At 34.3% G+C, this 20,385-nt stretch overlaps 1 pseudogene; it reads right to left on the bottom strand.

Annotated features, from left to right (window-relative positions):
• Positions 1-16,136: 16,136 nt before the first annotated feature.
• LOC122277088 lies at positions 16,137-20,175 on the bottom strand (annotated as a pseudogene).
• Between the last annotated feature and the right edge of the window lie 210 nt (positions 20,176-20,385).

Here is a 20,385-nt window from a genome sequence, read left to right as displayed (position 1 = left end):
GAATGTGGAAAAGTTTAATAATATTCTGTTGCAGCTTTTCTCAAACAAGATGGCAGTCAATTTGTATGTGCTTTGTTCTCTCATGCTGAACTGGATTGGTAGCAATGGACAATGTTGATTTACTGTCTGTATAGAGTAGTGTTGGTTGTTGATGGCTAATGTTTAAGTCTTGCAAGGCATAAAGGAGCCACTGGACCTCACAGGTTGTTGAAGCAAGGGCTCGGTATTCTGCTTCTGCAGAAGATCTGCTAATGGTAGCCTGCTTTTTTCTTTTCCATGAACTTAATGAGTTACCTAGAAAAATAGCAAAGTCTGTTACACTCCTTTGAGTGTCAACACACCCTGCCCAATCACTGTCTGAGAAGGCCTTTAATTGTAATTCTGATGAAGAGGAGAAGAATAAGCCTTGCCTTGGTGTAGTTTTGAGATATCTGAGTACTCTAACAGCTGCTTGGTGATGACTAATAGCTGGTTTGGCAAGGAATTGACTCAGAACTTGAACTGAATATGCAAGGTCAGGTCTAGTAATTGTTAGATACAATAACCTTTCAACCATTCTTCTACAAGCTGAAGGATCTTCATAGAGATCAGAATCTATTGTAGTAAGTTTAAGATTCGACTCCATTGAAAAGACAAAAGGCTTAGCACCAAGAATTCCAATATCTTGAAGTATGTCTAAGGCATACTTTCTTTGACAGATTGATATGCCATTTTTAGACCTTGCCACTTCCAAGCCAAGGAAGTATTTGAGTTCCCCCAAATCTTTAATTGTGAACTTGTCATGTAAAAACTTTTTAAGCAATTCAATCTCTAGCAAACTGTCACTAGCCAGTAAAACATCATCTACATAGACTAGGAGTGCTATAAAAGAGGATTAGATTTCTTAATGAATAAAGAACAATATGAATTTCCTTGAGTAAAACCATAATCAAGTAAAGCAGTGGACAGTTTTGCAAACCATTGCCTAGAGGCTTGTTTTAAACCATAAAGGCTTTTGAGAAGTTTACAAACTTTGTTGTCACCTTTGACAGCCAATCCAAGGGGCAATTTCATATAAACCTTTTCATGTAGATCTACATGTAAAAAGGCATTATTCACATCTAGTTGATGAATGTGCCAGTTTTTAACTGTTGCTATAGCAAGAATTAACTGAATAAATGTGATCTTGGCTACTGTAGAGAATGTGTCAAAGAAGTCTAAGCCTTCTTGTTGAGTGTAGCCTTTAGCTACTAATTTGGCTTTGTGCCTTTCTATAGTGCCATCTGTCTTGTACTTAATTCGAAGTACCCATTTGCAACCTATGGTCTGTTTGTGTTGAGGAAGAGTAACAAGTTCCCAAGTTTTGTTTAACTTTAAGGCATTTAATTCATTTTGCATAGCAACTTGCCATTCAGATATTTTGGCAGCTTGTTTGTAGGTTTTGGGTTCTTGTGTTGCCGAAATGGATGCTAGAAAGGCTTTATGAGATATGGATAATCGATTTGCAGAGAGAAAAGCAGAAATAGGCACTACAAGAGATATGATTTTTTGAGACAAAAAATTTTGTCTCAAAAAATGGAAATTTCGTCCCTAAAAGTTTTGGGAGACGAAAAAATTTCGTCTCTATTTTGTCTCAGAAAGTTTTCGGAGACGAAAATTAATTTTCGTCTCCGAAAAGTATTTTTAGGGACGAAATTGGGCGGAACCGGTCGAAACCGTTCGAACGGGAAATTTTTTCTGAGACAAAAGAATGTCGTCTCAGAATCTAGTTCGAACGGAAATATTTTTGTTCGAACAACATGAAATGTTAATTCGAACCAATAACCATATCTGACCAAGTTTGTTCGAAGAAAAATATTAACTGTTTGAACAAATAATCTATTTACAGAAATCTTCTGTTCGAACGGACTTTTAGAAATGAATTTATTCGAACGAGTATTTAGTTGTTCGAACGAACGCATGGATTGTATTTCCCGGTAAGTTCGAATGGGTATATTTTTGTTCGAATGGGAATTTATTGGTTCGAATGGATATGTTTTTGTTCGAATGTATGCATAAATGGTAATTTACCATTCAAACGGCATTGATCAAACAAAATGAAATTGATACTAATACAAATTGTAATCTATATACATCAATTGTTCAAATGTTTACAAACATCGTAAATATAAAAGGCTATTAAAAAAAAAACAAATGAATTATGATTGTGGTGGTGGTGGTGGTATAGGGTTTTGGGACATCATTAATTGAAATTGTTCAAACATTTTTTTGGTTATTTAATTGTAGCCTCTCTTCTAATCTTGCTTCTAAATCTGCTGCTTGATCTAATCGGGTCAACAACTCTTTTTCCTTCGATCTCAATCGTTCTATCTCAAGTGCAGCTTCCTCTAATTTTTTAGTGTTGTCGTCATTCGATCTGGCTTTAGAAGATGATGAAGATGTTGAGGATGGCTTCACGCAACGTCCTAAGCCCCTCAAATATCCAGAACGTGATCCAAGAACTTGAGAAAAGATTTGAGCATCGTTGACAGATGATTCATCAGATGGATCCGCAACAGTGTCTTTAAGAGATATCATCTTGTCCTGGAAAAAGAAAAACATTAAAATTAGTATATGTAACAAAAATATATTTAGACAATGAAATTAAATAAACTTAAACTTACATAATTTGCCTCTGCTTCAGGATTGCTCCAAACACCATCACGATTTTTATGTGCTTTAGCATACAATTGGGTCAGATCATAATCAGTAGGATTTTCTTCTTGCTGCAAAATGAAAATTAATATCATAATTTATACGAAAAAAGTGTATATATTAAGATTTATTGGAGACAATAAGAACTAACCATTTTTTTTGCCAAGCGATGAAAAGATCGAGAACCCGCGTGATGGTGTATCGTTAAATTTGATCTATTTGTTTTGTTCACTGTACTCCGTTTCTAAAAAAAAGAATTATAATTTTTATTTAATACATCTATTATATATTATTAAAAAAAAGATGGTAGCGAAATTACCTGATAAGCAGGATCTTCAAACAGATCACAAACTTTCTCCCATTCGTTTGGTGGCATTGCTTGGAATGGATTTTGACGCGCCTCTATCGTAGTACTGAACTTCTGGTAGTGTGCATGGCATCGACCTTTGTACCTCCGAAATGCATTCGACATGAGTTCTTCAATCGTTAGTCGATCCTCCCGCCGACCAAAATTTAGTTCAAACTCGTCCTTCAAAGAATTATAAACAATTAGTATAATTTCAAACATTCGCATTTAAGTAAAAATGTTATACAAAGTAACTTATTACCAGACAACGATTTTTGATGTGGTCTTTCACATCTTGGGGAACTTTAGCCCAGGATGATGTAGCCATCGGTGCATACGTGCGAGTAAGTGTACCAACATAAGAAGCAAGCCAAGCTGCCGAATCCCCAGAGCCACCGGTGTGATCATCAGATATATCAACTTTAATTTTACCCACTTTCCTTACTTTTTCTATGCAGACACCCCTCGTAATGCCTCTAACTCGGCGCTGGTTTACAACAGCTATATATACAAATGGCTTAGAATATATTTTAATTAAATTAATCTTATTTGAAAGATATACATTGAAAAAATACCTTGTTCTGGTTCTGTTGACGGTGGCCCACCATTGTTGGCAGGTGAAGCACAGGGGGATTCGCTAAGTGGTGGGGATGGCTCACGTGTTCTTTTGCGTTTAGGAGGCATATCTGTTTGAAATTACACAATATATTATTATTCGAACAAAATACATGAAATATTTTTATAAGAATTTTACCTACACAAATATCTGTTTGAAAATCATTCGGTATCAGTATTGCTGGACCAATCGCTCTCATCCTCAGTAGACATTTCAGTTGATTCATGTTCTTCCGACATGTCACCTTCAATTACTTCGGGTTGAACATCTTCTCTGCGCAATGGGACCATGTCATAATGGCTGAGATCAACAAATAGATTGATGCCTGATTCATTTTCTTGATATGCTTCTTCATGGTCTGGACTATCAACTTCTTCATGTGGTTTGTCTACCTCTGGAATATAATCATACACATTTCTCGGCGCAAATTTCTCGACTATTCTCCATGGATTTCCGAACTCCGGATCATCTAAATAAAAAACTTGATTTGCTTGGCATGCGAGAACAAATGGGTCGTCCTCATACCATTTGCGAGATGTATTGACACTTACAAAATATTCATCCTTACGCACTCCCAATCTAGGATTCGAGACATCCCACCAGTTACATTTAAATAACCAGACCATATATCCCCCCACATACTTTAATGCTATGATATTCTCCACAATTCCGTAAAAATCAATATTTTCATCCCCATGGCTTCCTTCGACAACAACCCCACAATTTTGAGTTTTCCTATATCGTTCTCTGTCTGCTGTGTGAAATCTATATCCACGCACCAAACATCCTGAATATTGGATAGCCCGCTTAGACGGACCACATGCCAAAGCATATACTTCTGGTGAGATTTCACCTGAATGTTCATTATATTTCGATGCAACCTACATAAATAAATTTTATTCTACTTATATCAATATCATATATAAATATGATGACACCTACAAATTAAATAAAGTTTAAAATACTTTCAAGCATAATTTTTTATACTATCAATACCGTATGTTCAAACCATGAGGCAAATTCTTCTTCATGCGTCTTTTCTACGTCAGTCACACCATTCGTGCGAAATAGTTGTATATGTTCGCTGCATATGTTAATGTGAATTATTAATTTGTATCAATATATACTATATTATTAGAAATGCACTTAATACTACTACCAAATTAGATGATCATCACGAACCTCAAATACTGTTCAATCTCTTCACAATTATTTAAGACATACCATCGAGCTCTTTCAAACTCTCGCCCACATAGGTCATAGCCCCCTTGTGCACCTATAGGACGTACTTTCTGGGAAAACACGGTAAATGCTGACGAAATTCCCATTTGTCCACCTTCATAATTTCGATCCGGTCTCGTAAATCTAGTATCAACCCCACGAAAATACATTGAACAAAATGTATGCCACTCATTATGAATATATGACTCTGCGATCGATCCTTCCGGACGAGCCTTATTCCCCACAGATCGCTTAAGTTTTCCCAAAAACCGTTCAATAGGATACATCCATCTATACTGAACGGGGCCAGCAACTAAAGCCTCACGAGGGAGATGCACAGCCAAATGAACCATTACATCAAAGAATGAAGGCGGGTACAAACTCTCCAATTTACACAATATCAATGCAATGTCAGCTTCCATTTTTAATAAGGCATCAACTTTCAACGTTCTACTGCAAATATTTCTGAAAAATCGCCCTAATTCTGTGATAGCTGTACGAACATCTGGAGTAAGCTTTCCCCGCACACCAACTGGCAACAATCGCTGTAAAAATATATGGCAGTCGTGACTTTTTAGACCAGTTATCTTCCAATCATAAGGTCGGACACATCTTGACATGTTCGAAGCATAACCATCGGGTAATTTGATTGTCATAAACCAATCACAGAATTTCTTTCTCTCATCACTTGAAAGTGTATACCATCCAATGGGCATATAAGCTGATGACCCAGTATCTTGCAAATGCAACTCTGATCTGATTCCCAACTCTTTCAAATCTTTACGAGAGTTGACTGTATCTTTTGTTTTTCCTTGTATTGACATCAGGGTACCCAAAATATTCTCACATATATTTTTTTCAATGTGCATTACGTCTAGATTGTGACGCAGTGTTAAGGTAGACCAGTATGGCAACTCAAAAAAAATACTTTTTTTGGTCCAATTCAATTCCACTGCTTGTCTTTTCCTCTTTCGGCATCTTGCATTCTTTCCAAATCTGTTGTCTGGGACATCTGCCAATTGAGTGAGAATATCACTGCCAGAATACTCTGGTGGTGATGACCTACGATCAACCGTTCTATCAAACATTACCCTATTGTTTCGCCATCTATGATCATGAGGTAGATATCGACGGTGTCCCATGAAACATAATTTCCGGCCATTCGCTAACCACTGAGACTGTGTATCTTTGTTACAAACAGGACAAGCCATTTTTCCCTTTGTGCTCCACCCAGACAAGTTCCCGTATGCCGGAAAATCATTAATTGTCCAAAGTATTGCAGCATGCATTTTGAATTCACGCGAAGCGGCCACATCATATGTATTGACACCCTGTTCCCACAACTCTTTCAACTCTTCCATCATTGGCTGCAAATATACATCTATTTCATTTCCTGGTGACCTTGGCCCTGGAATCAATAGAGTCATCATAAAATAAGGATCCTTCATACACTTCCATGGTGGCAAATTATAAGGCATTACTATGACAGGCCAAGTGCTATGAGAAGTGCTCATGTTGCCAAATGGATTAAACCCATCAGTTGCTAAACCAAGACGTACATTGCGAGGTTCTTCAGCAAACCATGGATACTCGTCATCAAATTTCTTCCATTGTAAGGAATCTGCAGGATGAGTGAGAAATTGATCATTTTGAACTCTTTCTGTGTGATGCCAAGTCATATCTTTCGCAGTCATCCGGGAAGTAAATAATCTTTGAAGTCGAGGAATAAGCGGAAAATGTCTTAGCACTTTCTGGGGTACATTACGCTTATCTGATGTCCATCTTGACTCAAGACACACCGGACATGATTCACATTCTGCATATTGCTTCCAGAAGAGAACACAATCATTCTTACATGCATGGATGATATTATAATCAAATCCTAACCCTCGCTTCAATTTCTTCGCTTCATAAAAATTCCGAGGTACTACGTTATCCTCTGGCAGAGCCTCTTTAAATAATTCAAGCAGCATATCGATAGCCTTTGCAGAAATACGACAAATAGACTTTATATGGAGCAACCTGACAGTGAATGACAACTTGCTATGACGGGTACACCCTTCGTACAATTCTCGTTGTGCATCCTCCCACAATGATCCAAAGTCTTCATTTCCCCCAAATGACTGGGTAGATGTTCCTTCTCCAACCCTGGCACCAAATATACCAGCGCCAAGATCTCCTAACATTTCAGTCATATCTTCTCCATTATCATAACCATCATCAGAAATATCAACATTTATGTCCTCCGTGTCGATCTCGTTACATTCACCCATCTGGTTGGTGTGACTGCCAAATCTAACTCCTTGGGGAAATGGTTCTCCATGTAAAACCCAATCTGAATATTTACCATCAATTCCATTTACGAATAAATGATCCTCCACAACCGTCATATTATAAGAACTAAGGTTTTTGCACTTCTTGCATGGGCATCTTATAAATCCTCGACTATCAACACTCCCACAAGCAAATTCTAAGAAAGACTTCACCCCTTGTGCATATTGTATATAGTCTCGACCAAGTCTATCTCCCAACAACATCCAACTTTTATCCATCTATAAAGGAAAACCACAATCATGGGATAAACACTATCATTCAACTATTACAATACATGTGTTTAATTACCATGTACTTTTAAGGTAGTTGGTCCTATCCCATTCGAGAGACTATCATCTATATCGCATATATACTCAGTCTAAAACTCATATGTTAGTTTAAATTTCGGCAGCATTTCCCTACAATTCTCCAAGTATGCTAGTCACGATAAGTCGTCGACCCTATTCATGAGCCGAGAAACTTATGAACTACATACTCGAAGAATGTAGAAAAATGTTAAACCAAAATTTAAATTGACTAACACAGGAGTTATAACTAAGTATATATGCCATATAGATGATAGAATCCCAAACTGTCCACTTTGGACAATTCAAGAGTTATACCCAAATATTCTTTAAGAGAATATTTGGCCACAACTCTCGAACGGGTCTAAGGTTTAACTGCATGTAAAATAACTACAAAATCCAAACACTTAGTAATAAACATAACAAGCATATGTCACAAATACATGGGAAGATTACATTACAAGTATACATGATGGGCCTTGAAATATTTAATACTTGAGTACTCAAATATCTTCACATATTTAATTATAATTTTTTAATTAAATATCTTATTATTATATTTGGAGTATTAAGCTATTTAATTAGTGTACTTAGATATAATTAATTATACATTAGGTATTAATCATCTTATTACTTGAGTACTTACTTATGTTCAAATATGTAATTATAATTTTTTAATTAAATATCTTATTATTATATTTGGAGTATTAAGCTATTTAATTAGTGTACTTAGATATAATTAATTATACATTAGGTATTAATCATCTTATTACTTGAGTACTTACTTATGTTCAAATATGTAATTATAATTTTTTAATTAAATATCTTATTATTATATTTGGAGTATTAAGCTATTTAATTAGTGTACTTAGATATAATTAATTATACATTAAGTATTAATCATCTTATTACTTGAGTACTTACTTATGTTCAAATATGTAATTATAATTTTTTAATTAAATATCTTATTATTATATTTGGAGTATTAAGCTATTTAATTAGTGTACTTAGATATAATTAATTATACATTAAGTATTAATCATCTTATTACTTGAGTACTTACTTATGTTCAAATATGTAATTATAATTTTTTAATTAAATATCTTATTATTATATTTGGAGTATTAAGCTATTTAATTAGTGTACTTAGATATAATTAATTATACATTAAGTATTAATCATCTTATTACTTGAGTACTCAAATATCTTCACATATTTAATTATAATTTTTTAATTAAATATCTTATTATTATATTTGGAGTATTAAGCTATTTAATTATCACTGCAAATAATAAGTATTTAATTCTGTGATACTGTTCGAACAAACACTCTATAAGTTCGAATGGAACGCTAGTGAAGTTATATTCTGTTCGAACAAATAAAAATTAATTCGAACGGTATTCAGAGCGTTCGAATTAAACCAACCCAGAAACCAGTCACGAAACAGAGCACAAAACTGATAAACAAAACACAATTTCTGCATTCATGATGCCATATTTCAATACAACAAACTCAAAACATCATGAATATCTCTAAATATGATTATTAAAAAACTTAGAAAACTAATAAAACTTACCTCTTGTACTAGCAATTCAAACTTTAGTCAATCCACAATACCTATATATACATAAAACACATTAAACTGTTGTTCTATCCCAACAAATAAATGCAAAAACTCTATAGATATTTGTAAACGAAAATCGAAATGAAAAATACAAAAAAACACAACTTACCTCTTGTCCTTCTCCTTTCTCTCTCAAGAATCTCTTCTCTCTCAACGCTTTCAAGCTCTCTCTCTCCACAACACTCTCTCACAGCCTCTGCCACGCTCTCTCTCCTTTTCTCAATCTTCAATCCGAGTGAAAAATGAAGTGAAAGGATCGGATTAATAATATGTGCATTTCAGTTCGAACTAAATTTTAATCAGTTCGAACGCGAAAGTCCAAATACCGCTAATTTTTCCCACAATTTTTTCGCGTTCGAATTAATATTTTTCCAGTGTCGAACAGAAAAAGGAATATTCTCCAGCATATACTGATAACTTGGCGCGAATTTTCCCTCCAAACAAAAAAAATTCGTTCGAACATGAATTATCTCTATTCGAACTAACATTATATTAGTTCGAACAGATAATTAGATAAATATATAACTATACACATAATACACCCAATATTATTATGTGTATATGTAAAAAATTATATAGACTATATAATACTAAGTGTCACTAATATCATAATACTAAGTTTCTTATCAATCTATAATATTAAGTATTTAAAATAGTATAATATTTTATTTACAATCACTAATAGTGTTATACTTATAAGTTAGTATCACTATAAGTATAATACTAAGTATCACTAATAGTATAATACTAAGTGATATTAAAGTATAGATACCATCAAAATATGAAAACTAATAATACTGTAATATTTTATAATATAGTCCAAGTACTTGGTTTATTATTAATATACAACTAAACATATTAGAAATATGTTTTTTATACTAGTATAATTAATGCAATGTTTTACTATATACTTACTATATTTACTTTATAATGCAATACTTTAGACAATACTATTTTATACTCATCTAATCCATAATATATATACTATTACATATATATATACTAGATACTTACAAGTATATATAAGTAAATAGTATAAAACTCTATACTATCGATATATAGTTATCTAATATATATTATTATATATACTAGTGAGAAATTTGGCCATTAGTACTAGTATACTCTGTATTATATACTATTATTACTAATACTTCTCAATTGTTTTACCTCTTGTACTTATATATATATTTTTATGAAGTATTATATAATTCATTCGAACTTATACCCTTCTAGTTCGAACTTATACCCTTTTAGTTCGAACTAATTATACTTCCGTTCGAACGAAATCACGTTATTTAAGCCGCGAACCAGTTTCTTCCCCAGGAGATTTCGTGCCTCCTCTCATTCGAACTTTTCGATTTCCTCCGCCGTTAGCAGCCACAACGCCGCCACCAACTCCGACCAACTCCTCAAATCTCCTAGAACAAGAGGTATGGGTTAAATGTTAATTATTTTTATAATTTTTTTAGTTAGTTTTGGGGGGGTCGGATTTTGAATCAATCCGGCCCCATTTTGTTGTTTTGGGGGCAAATGACACAACTATAATCGGTAGAAATGATAGGGATTTACTCCTAAATCATTTCTACCGATTAAAATATTGGATTCCTTCATAAAAATGAATGTGTCGGTTCGGTTCTGAGTCGACTCAGCCATGTCTGTTTGGCTCAGGTCCGTTCGAATGAATACAAATTTCATTCGAATTGAAGTCAAGTCCATTCGAATTAAATTTATGTTAATTCGAATGGAATATAATTTTATTCGAATGGATTTTAGGCTAATTCGAATGGACATATCTGAGGTCATTCGAATGAAAATTATGTTCATTCGAATGAATTTAAATTTCATTCGAATGAATATAATTTAATTCGAATGGAATTAAAGGCCATTCGAATAAGCAGTTGTCAACCATGATAGCACAATATCATCATTCCTCTAATTCACTTTAATTAGATCACATATATCTTTTATACATCAACAGTATACTAATGGCAAGCAGCAGCGAAAGAAAACGTTCCAGACCCCAGACAGTAGAAAGTACCTCCGCATCTCCTTCTCAGCCGGCCGTCAGGCCTATACTAGTTGAGCGGGAGATCATTTTAGGTGACTTCCGTGACCTCACTTGGGAGGGGCGGAGCATACATGACATCATCACCGATCGTGGATGGACCCCGATCTGTCAACAGAGGGGCACAGCATATCCTGAGATGGTCGGTGAGTTTTACCGTGCCATGGGTGAGCAGCCTGGTGATGCTCTATGCTATAACTTAGTAGTCCGGGGAGTGAGTATTATATTCTCTCCTCGCGTTATTGCTGAGTTCCTAGATTTGCGGCGAGAGCCCGGTGCCTATCCTGCAGCAGCAGCAGCGAGATCAGCGACTGCACCATCTGGAGAGGACACTACAGTCGCATCCTCATCGCCAGTGCCGGATAGACAGACCGCAGAGCTGGATGCTAGCTCGGATGATAGCGAGAGCGGTGATGAGGTACCTGATGATGGTCTCACAGACGATCAGGTTCGTGACCTAGTGCGAGACCCTGAGGCTCCTCCATATGATGGCGGTAAAGTGATCCGACAGGCCGACTGTATAGCATTTTTCAGAATGCTTAATTTGATTGTTGGGTATAACATTGATCCGAAAAAACACAAGACTGATTTCAGGATCGAGCGGGCCAGATTTTTGTTACGGTTAGCACAGGGGGAGCCGATTGATCTGGCATTATATTTCTTCCTCCGCATTCGCACAGAGTCACGCTATTCGGGTGGAGGTAGTCTACCATTTGCGCTTTTGATATCTAACCTCTTACTCCATTCAGGGGTTGCAGTGACTTTGACTGAGCGGAGGTCGCCACAGATGGGGCCCGTTAACAAGATCACATTCAGTAAGAGCAAGGGTCACTTGTCGAAGACTCGTCCAGTCCTACAGGATCAGCCTCCGCCTACTGATCCAGCTTCTACTGCTGCTGCCCCTATTGAGAGACACCCTGCTGGGGCTACTCCAGATGAGGTACGAGCTATATTGGCGGACCACCGCGACATTTTATTGAGGGACTTCATTCAGCCCATGATGGAGAAGCTTAAGGACCTAGAAGGACGGTTGCAAACTTTACAGGAGGATTTTGATTTATATAATAAATAAATATTGTTAGTAATTTTTTTACTTTTTTATATTGTATAGAACGTCTAACTCATTTTGGAATGTAATTAATGCAGTATAGTTTTTATTTTTAGTGTTTGCTAGCCTCTTTATTGTTAATAACACATTTCTTCTCATTATACTTAGTGTTCACGATAATTGAAAAAATGACACTATCTTTAAATTAATATTTAGTTAACCAAAATATTTTTAAATTAATTACATAAAATTAATTATTTATGAATTTGTAAATATTTTAATTCATTGTAAATCATAATATATAATATATAGAACTTTTTATTTACTTTGGAAATGATAAAAACTTAATAGAAAAAATATGTATTCTTACAATTTTAACAATATATCTTTTCAATTAAATAATACCGTTCGAACACGTTAATACTAATTCGAACAAATAATATTGCATTCGAATTAATTAATTTTCTGTTCGAATTAAATTTAATTAGTTCGAACGGCATAGATTTTTGGAGACGACCTAATTCGTCTCAGAATCTCAAGTTCGAACTAATTTTTTTTAGTTCGAACGGATTTATAAGGTTTTCCATGTTTTGAGACGAAATTAAAATTTCGTCTCAGAAAAGTACTTTTAGGGACGAAATTAATTTCGTCCCTAAGAAATTTCGTCCCTAAAAATTAAATTTCTTGTAGTGAGGATAGAGAGTACCTGAATTATCAGAACAACCAGTAGAAGTAGATGATTGATTTGCACTTGAAACAGTAGAAACATTACGACAATAATAATCCTGTAAGAATACTGGTTATTGTTTAATTCTTGAAGATTTTCTGAGTTGTTGTATGTTTGAGGCAGATTGGTCAGATTCATTAGTATTGGAAAAGTCCTGAGCATTAGGCAAAGAAGGTGAGTCAGAATGTAGAATTGGTTCATTAGGCAAAGAGGCTAGATTCTGATCTGACTGAATGATAGTAGAGGGATTATGATCTTTTCTGGTTTGATCATGAAAGAATTCTGAAGTAGAGTTAGTTGGAAGAAATAGAAAGGAGTGTGTCTCAGAATATGAAATAGGTGAAAGAGCTTTAAAGGGAAAACTGTTTTAATAGAAAACTACATTTCTCGAAATGAATATTTTGTTTATGTTATGGTACATCAGCTTATAGCCTTTTATATCAGAGGGGTAACCTAAGAAAAGGCATTTTGTAGCTCTTGGATCAAATTTATGTCTGTGATTTGTAAGTGTTGAGGCAAAACAAAGACAACAAAAAACTTTAAGATGTGAGAGGTTAGGTGCTTTGTTAAAAAGCATTTCAAATGGTGTTTTAGTTTTGAGAAGGTGGTGGGAATTCTGTTTATGATGTGGGCAGCAGTCAACACATAATCACTCCAAAAAGTTAAATGTATATTTGCTTGAAACATTAAGGCTCTGGCAGTGTTTAACAAGTGTTGATGCTTCCTCTCCACAACTCCATTTTGTTGTAGAGTTTCCACACAACTCCTTTGATATATAATGCCATGATCATCATAGAATTGAGTTAAAAAGAATTTTGGTCTATTGTCTGTCCTTATTGTTTTGATAGGAACACTGAATTGTGTTTCTACCATTTTATAGAAACTTTTAAGTATAGAAGAGACTTCAAATTTTGTTTTGAGCATATAAACCCAAGTGCATCGTGTGAAGTCATCAACTATAGTGAGAAAGAATTTGAAACTAGAATATGAAATAATACCAAAGGGACCCCATATGTCACAATGAATCAATTCAAACATTTTATTAGAAGCAGTTTCAGATACAGGAAAAGAAAGTTTTCTTTGCTTTGCTAAATGACATATATCACAAACATTTGTAGAATCAAGAGATATGGATGATTCTAATTGTTTAAGAGAAGGTAATCTAGAGCTAGAAACATGGCCTAATCTGTAGTGCCAAAGATCTAATTGAGTTTGAGTAATGATTGAAGCAAAGGATGGAGAATTAAACTGGGGTTGATTGCAGGTTGCAGCTTTTGTAGTAGCTTGAGATAAGTGGTAAAGTCCATGTTTCTCAAATGCAATCCCAATCATCTTCTTGGTTGATTGGTCCTGTAAAAGGCAGTAAGAATCAAAAAGGATATAGAGAGATTAGATTCTTTTGTAAGTTTGGAAATAGATAGCAAATTGAATGAAAAACCTGGAACGCATAACACATTATGTAGAAATAATGTGTTCGAGAGGCATATGGTACCAATATAAGTAGCTGGGACAGAGTTGCCATTGGGCAGATTAATAAAAGTATTAATTGGTTTAGGTGTGGAAGAGTAGAGGAGGGGTGAACAGTTCATGTGATCTGTTGCACCAGTATCCAAGATCTATGAAAAATTATGCTGTGAAGTTGAAGAAACTGAATAACAAGAAGTTAGTGGTTTACCAGAAAATTGAGAAGTAACAAGATTCACAGCTGGTGTAGGAGATGGATTTGAATTTGCAAGTGCTAGCAGTTTAGTAAATTCCTCAGAAGTTAAAGAAAACTTTTAATTCTCATTACTATTTTGAATGTAGACCTCTCCAGTTGAAATGGCAGCATGGGCAGTAGGGAGATTTCGTTTTCCTTTAGGTTCAGTCCAACCAAGAGGGTAACCATGAAGTTGGAAACATTTTTCCACTATATGTCCATGATATCCACAATGAGTGCAGTACAAAGAAGACTTCTTCTGCTTATCTTTGGAAAACTTTGACTGAACAAATGACTGATTATTCTGTTTTACTAACAAGGCATGAGTTTTATGGCCTACAAAATTGGTTAGTTGTCGTTGGCTTTCCTCTTGAAGTAGTAAGGAAAAGACTTTAGCCATGCTTGGTAATGGAAAAACAAGAAGTAATTGACTCCTGACTGAAGCATAGGAATCGTTTAACCCAACCAAGAACTTTAATACATAATCAGATTGCTGTCGAAGTAGTAAGAAGTCAAAAAGATTGCATGTACATGATGCCATCTTTCCACAAGTGCAAGTTGGGAATGGTCTGTAGCTAACATATTCATCCTATAAGGTTTTGAAAGCATTGAAGTATTCAGTGATTGATAAAGAACCTTGAGTTATAGAACTGAGAGCTTTTTCAAGATGAAAGACTTTTGGACCATCACTTTTTAAGTATCTAGTTTTCAACTTATTCCAAAGATTAACAGCTGAGACAACATAAAGCAAACTATTCCTTATTTCTTTAGAGATGGAATTCATTAACCAAGAAAGTACCAAATTGTTGGCACGCAACCAAGCAGTATGAAGAACTTGTTGAGTAGTAGGAGGAGCAGTAATTGAACCATTGATAAATGCCACATTGTTCTTGACAGTCAATGCTATGGTGATTGATTGACTCCATGCTATGTAATTATCTCCAACAAAGATTTCTGAAACTAGAAGAGCACCAGGATTGTCACTTGGATGTAGATAATAGGGACTAGAGGAATCATCAGAGGGATTTATGATAGAATTTGAAGACTTTGCAGATTTTGAAGAATTTGCAGAATTTTCAGAAGAATCCATTTCAGAAATCTATCCAAGAAAGTGCAAGAAAATGCAAGAAAGTGCAAGAAGGATCACTACAAAAATTCTCGAGCAGAATTTTGTAATGCAGATTTCAAGAACTGAAAAAAATGAAAGATAAGAAGATGAATTTGCGGAAGCAATAATGTTTTCAATCTGATACCATGTCAAGTTTCTGATGAACACTTGAAGGTAAGACTCAATGAATACAAGATAGAAATAGAGGAGATGAAGAGAAAGACTTTCACGTTATTGAATTGATGAATTAATACAACTTACAGAATGTATTTATAGAGATAAAAGAAAATAACAGAAAAATAAATAACTTTTTATATCTTTTCCTACTTTAACCCGTGCTTCTCTAGACTTTAATTCCATTTGCTCAATTTGTGAAGCTATACTCCAACAGTTTGCATGCCAAACATAACTGCAATGATCCTCAAAATTTTAAAAGATAGCACTGTTTTAACTTGAATTCATATACAGTAAGTATTCTTTCAACGTAGTTCTTGACTAGCACCTAACACATACAAAGAGATGCATATCACTTGTCAATTTTTACAAGATAAACATCACATTTCACATGGCTAGAACAGCTTTCACTGAGCTTCTTGCATAATCTCCCTAGTCTTTCCAAGATGTAAATCAAGCAATTCACCTGACCACGAGTAGTTCAATACAGTGATAACCAAAAAATCAAATGCTTGTTCATCCATTTATTGCAACTCGTACGATGAAAAACTGAAACCTGATCTTCCCTCATTGTCGATTTTTAACTCAAGCTTCTGAAATGGGCTGCAGGTTGATTCAAGTATATTCTATTCATCAGTGACTTCTTTTTTGGGAGAGAGGAAGGGGGATTACTAGTTAGGAGTAGCTAACAGAAATGAAGAACAAAAATAGAAATTAGCATATGAGCATATGCACATTTCCATTGGAAAGAGAAAATTCTGCATACCCGATTTTGAAAACAGGATGGGAAAAAATACCTGCTATTAGGATCATAATAGAAGCCACTGATGGAGCCATCACTACAAGAGAAACAACATAGTAAAACCCAGCTATACTTAACCCACAGTCTGTCCCAACATTCACAAAGTACTGCTCTTTCCATCTCTATGCCAGCAGATAAAAGAAATTGGCATGTTATTGATTCACATATAGTGAGTTCTTTCACCAAATGGCTAAAACAATTGAGGGTTGGTTACCATAAATATATAGGGTTGGTTACTCAGGTCCAAAGATTTGCCACCATCAACCCTTGACCCTGAAAAGAACATAGTTAAGACAGCGAATAGTGCACATGTGAAAGAAAAGGTTCCAACTCTTTACCACAAGGGGAGAAAAGGATGGAAACTTGGTCCAGTGCCTTATCTCATCCTCTGGCCTGTAGCAAGAGATCATCCAAATGAGAATGGATTGCTTTCTCGACCATCACGGTTTTTCAAAGTCTCCATGATAAAATAATTGGAATAAGAAAGGAGCATACGTTGCTTCCCATTTTCCAGTGAAGAAAGTATAATTCTTTGTATCAACAATCTCACCTTCCCAGAAGGTTACTACCTAACGTAATCATAAATGATATGAAAATGCGGTCATGAAACCTTGGCAGCTTTTTGAATGAAATCCAAGTTGCGCACCAAGCATGATACTGAGGATATATACTAAACGAAAAATTAGCCTTGCATTATATTTTATTGAGCAAAAAAATCATATCCGCTTTTTTATAAAATTATCAAAGAATTTATTCAGAAACAAAGAGAAATGATCTATATAAGCCCCAAATGCATAAGCCTGACACAAGCCCTTTATAAAAAAGTAGACTCCACCGTAGCAAAGTTTGAAAAAGCTTACTTTTTCTTTATGGGGTCCAAAAGGCTTGTGCATTTGGGGTTTGTACCTAACATTACTCAAACGCAAAAGCCATAACCCAAGTAGACATGTAGTATACAAGAGGAGCACTACATTAGAAATAGGGAAGAGACTAGAAACTCATCTCCCCAAATGTCCACTTGAGATTCTCAAAAGCCTATCATTCAATTTTCTCCAAATGCACCTAAGGGTTGGCTCAAGGGGTAAAGGCCTTGAGCTTGGGAGTATGCTCACCCCAGGTCTAAAATTCAAATTCCCTTGGGTGAAAACAATCTTTAAGGGTTATTGGATTGAGAGATTTTCTCCTTAAATTACTCGAGGTGCATTTGCGGAAAACTTCTTGCCAAGGGCCTATACCCCGTGATTAGTCCGGATGTTGTTCCTGGACTCCCGGTGCTAAAAGAATGAAAAAAAATAAAAAAGAGATCCACAAAGCATCCTGAATAATCTTATTAATAGGATAGGCTATGAAACAAAGAGTAAGAATGAAAACTTGGGCCGCTTAAATTTATGGTTGCCGTAATCAGAGACGATAAATTTTAGAAAATAAAAAGTACAAATAAAATGTATATTTCTTTTGGCTACTATATTTTTCTTTTGGGTTATTTTTTTAATTTAATATGATTGCATTATTTTTTTTAGAGAAATAATCTTTGCAGTTATTGAATAGGCAAGCATTGTGTATTTCTTTTTGGAGGAAAAAAAAAAGAGTATGGGAGCTACGTAAAAAAATTAATTTTTTAATGGTGGGCCAATTTTTTTTCAATAGGAATGTGCGGTGCTTGCACTATCTATGATTGTATCTAACATTACTCTTATTTTAAGTTGGTAGGAGTAATTTGGAAGCTAAGGAAAATAGTTAAATTACCTTTTATCAACTTTAAAAAAAAAAATTAGTTTGAGATAAGATGAAATGAGATGATTTATTTTTACAAATGAGATAAGATGGGTTGAGATCAAAGTTAAAAATTGAATAAAATACTATTACAATATATAATTTTTTTTTATTATTTTTGTTTTAAGATTTGAAAATTTTGAATTTTTTTATTTTATTTTATGTGAAAACTTAAAAAAATTGTATTGATTAGATGTGATAAAATAAGATAAGTTGAAAAATATTGTGAAAACAAACCAAGCCAATAATTTATGGAAAAATCTAGTTGCAAGCATAATTGTATACTAATATGTATACAAATCTAATGTGACTAGTCAAAAAGTAAATTTTATTGAAAACAATGCTAATTTAAATTTTAAATATAAAGGAATTAGTATTGATACACAAATTAGTACGGAGTTAATTTAAACTTTGTTTGTATATAACAAAACTTATAATCTATTTGCCAAGAAAAAACAAGGAGTTGATTTACAATTTTTTTTTTTTTTGTAGTTTTCGAGGATGATTGACAAAATCAATGTTTGATTAGGTGATAGGGAATGATGTACTAATTTGAGAGAATTTTTTATTTTTTTCAAAGAAACATTATTCATTAAGACAATAATTACACAATCCATTATAGAATAATTATAAGAACTCTAGAATGAATAAATTCTATATAATAATTTCACCATTGTTTAGTATCCTCCACAAAATAAGTATGTTTTGTGAGTAGATGAGCAGCTTCATTCCCTTAGCAACCAATATGGAGCACATCATACATTACAAATTGAAGAAGAATATATTGATTCTTGCAATCACGGACCTGCCTAGTTAGATTGGGTTCTTTAGAATGAATAATTTCAATAATAGTTTAAGAATCTTCTTCCAAAATCAGATTAGTTACATCCATATACAAAATTAATTGTAAACCCTTTAGAGCTGCTAAACCTTCAATACCATCAACTTCAAACATGTTATGTTCCTTATAATTGGAGACCATGAGAACAGTTCCATGAGCATCTCTTAAAATGAACCCAATACACGTTGACTTAGAAGAATGAAATAAGGCACTATCAAAACTAAGCTTCACTATACCTTGAGGCTTGGCTTTCCAAGACAGCAAATGTTCTTTATACACCACTGCATGTTGACCCTTCACATGAATATAACTCCAAACATATGCAGGACAATGATCAACTATCTTTAAAAAAAAAAAGAGTGATAACCATCTTTCTCGAACAACTTACAATGTTCACATAAACCTGATGGAATAATCCGCATCATCAATAAATTAAGTCTTGTTGGAAAGACTATTTGTACATGCTCTCCACTCAAATTTTTTTACGTTTATTAGACAGCTTCATATTCTGGAAATTTCTCCAAAACCACTTGGAATCATTTGCATTAGAGCTTTTAGCAATATCGGATGGAAGGAACAATTACAAAGCTGTATGGTAACCAGATTTCACAGAGTAATAGCCATTTTTGTTATCGAGCTATACAATTCTATCATCTACCTTTTTAGATAGCAAAGGAACTGAACATATAGTAGAAGCCAGATGTGGATAGTGAAAGGTTGAATGAAATGATGTCGACAATTCACCATAGAATCAAGGGAGGAATTCAGTAGTATAACTTCAGACTTCTCAACCTCCGGTGGGGATAATTTTTGCCACTTCTCAGACAGATCATCATCCATCATAAGATGGATAATTCCAAACACAACCCAAAGAGAGGCATCAAACTTGTATTAGTAATGGGAATCAACTCTCAAGTTACGGAAGGAGATAGACTATCAACTCTCAAACTTGTATACCCTAGTTTTTGTATCGAGAAATGCATTATTTATAAAAAAACTTTTATAAAAATAAAATAGCATAGCTATGTCATTTTATGTTAAATTATAAAA

This window comes from Carya illinoinensis, chromosome 9 (assembly GCF_018687715.1).
Source record: "Carya illinoinensis cultivar Pawnee chromosome 9, C.illinoinensisPawnee_v1, whole genome shotgun sequence".
NCBI classification, from domain to species: Eukaryota; Viridiplantae; Streptophyta; class Magnoliopsida; order Fagales; family Juglandaceae; genus Carya; species Carya illinoinensis.
This window is presented reverse-complemented; position numbering and strand designations above follow the sequence as displayed.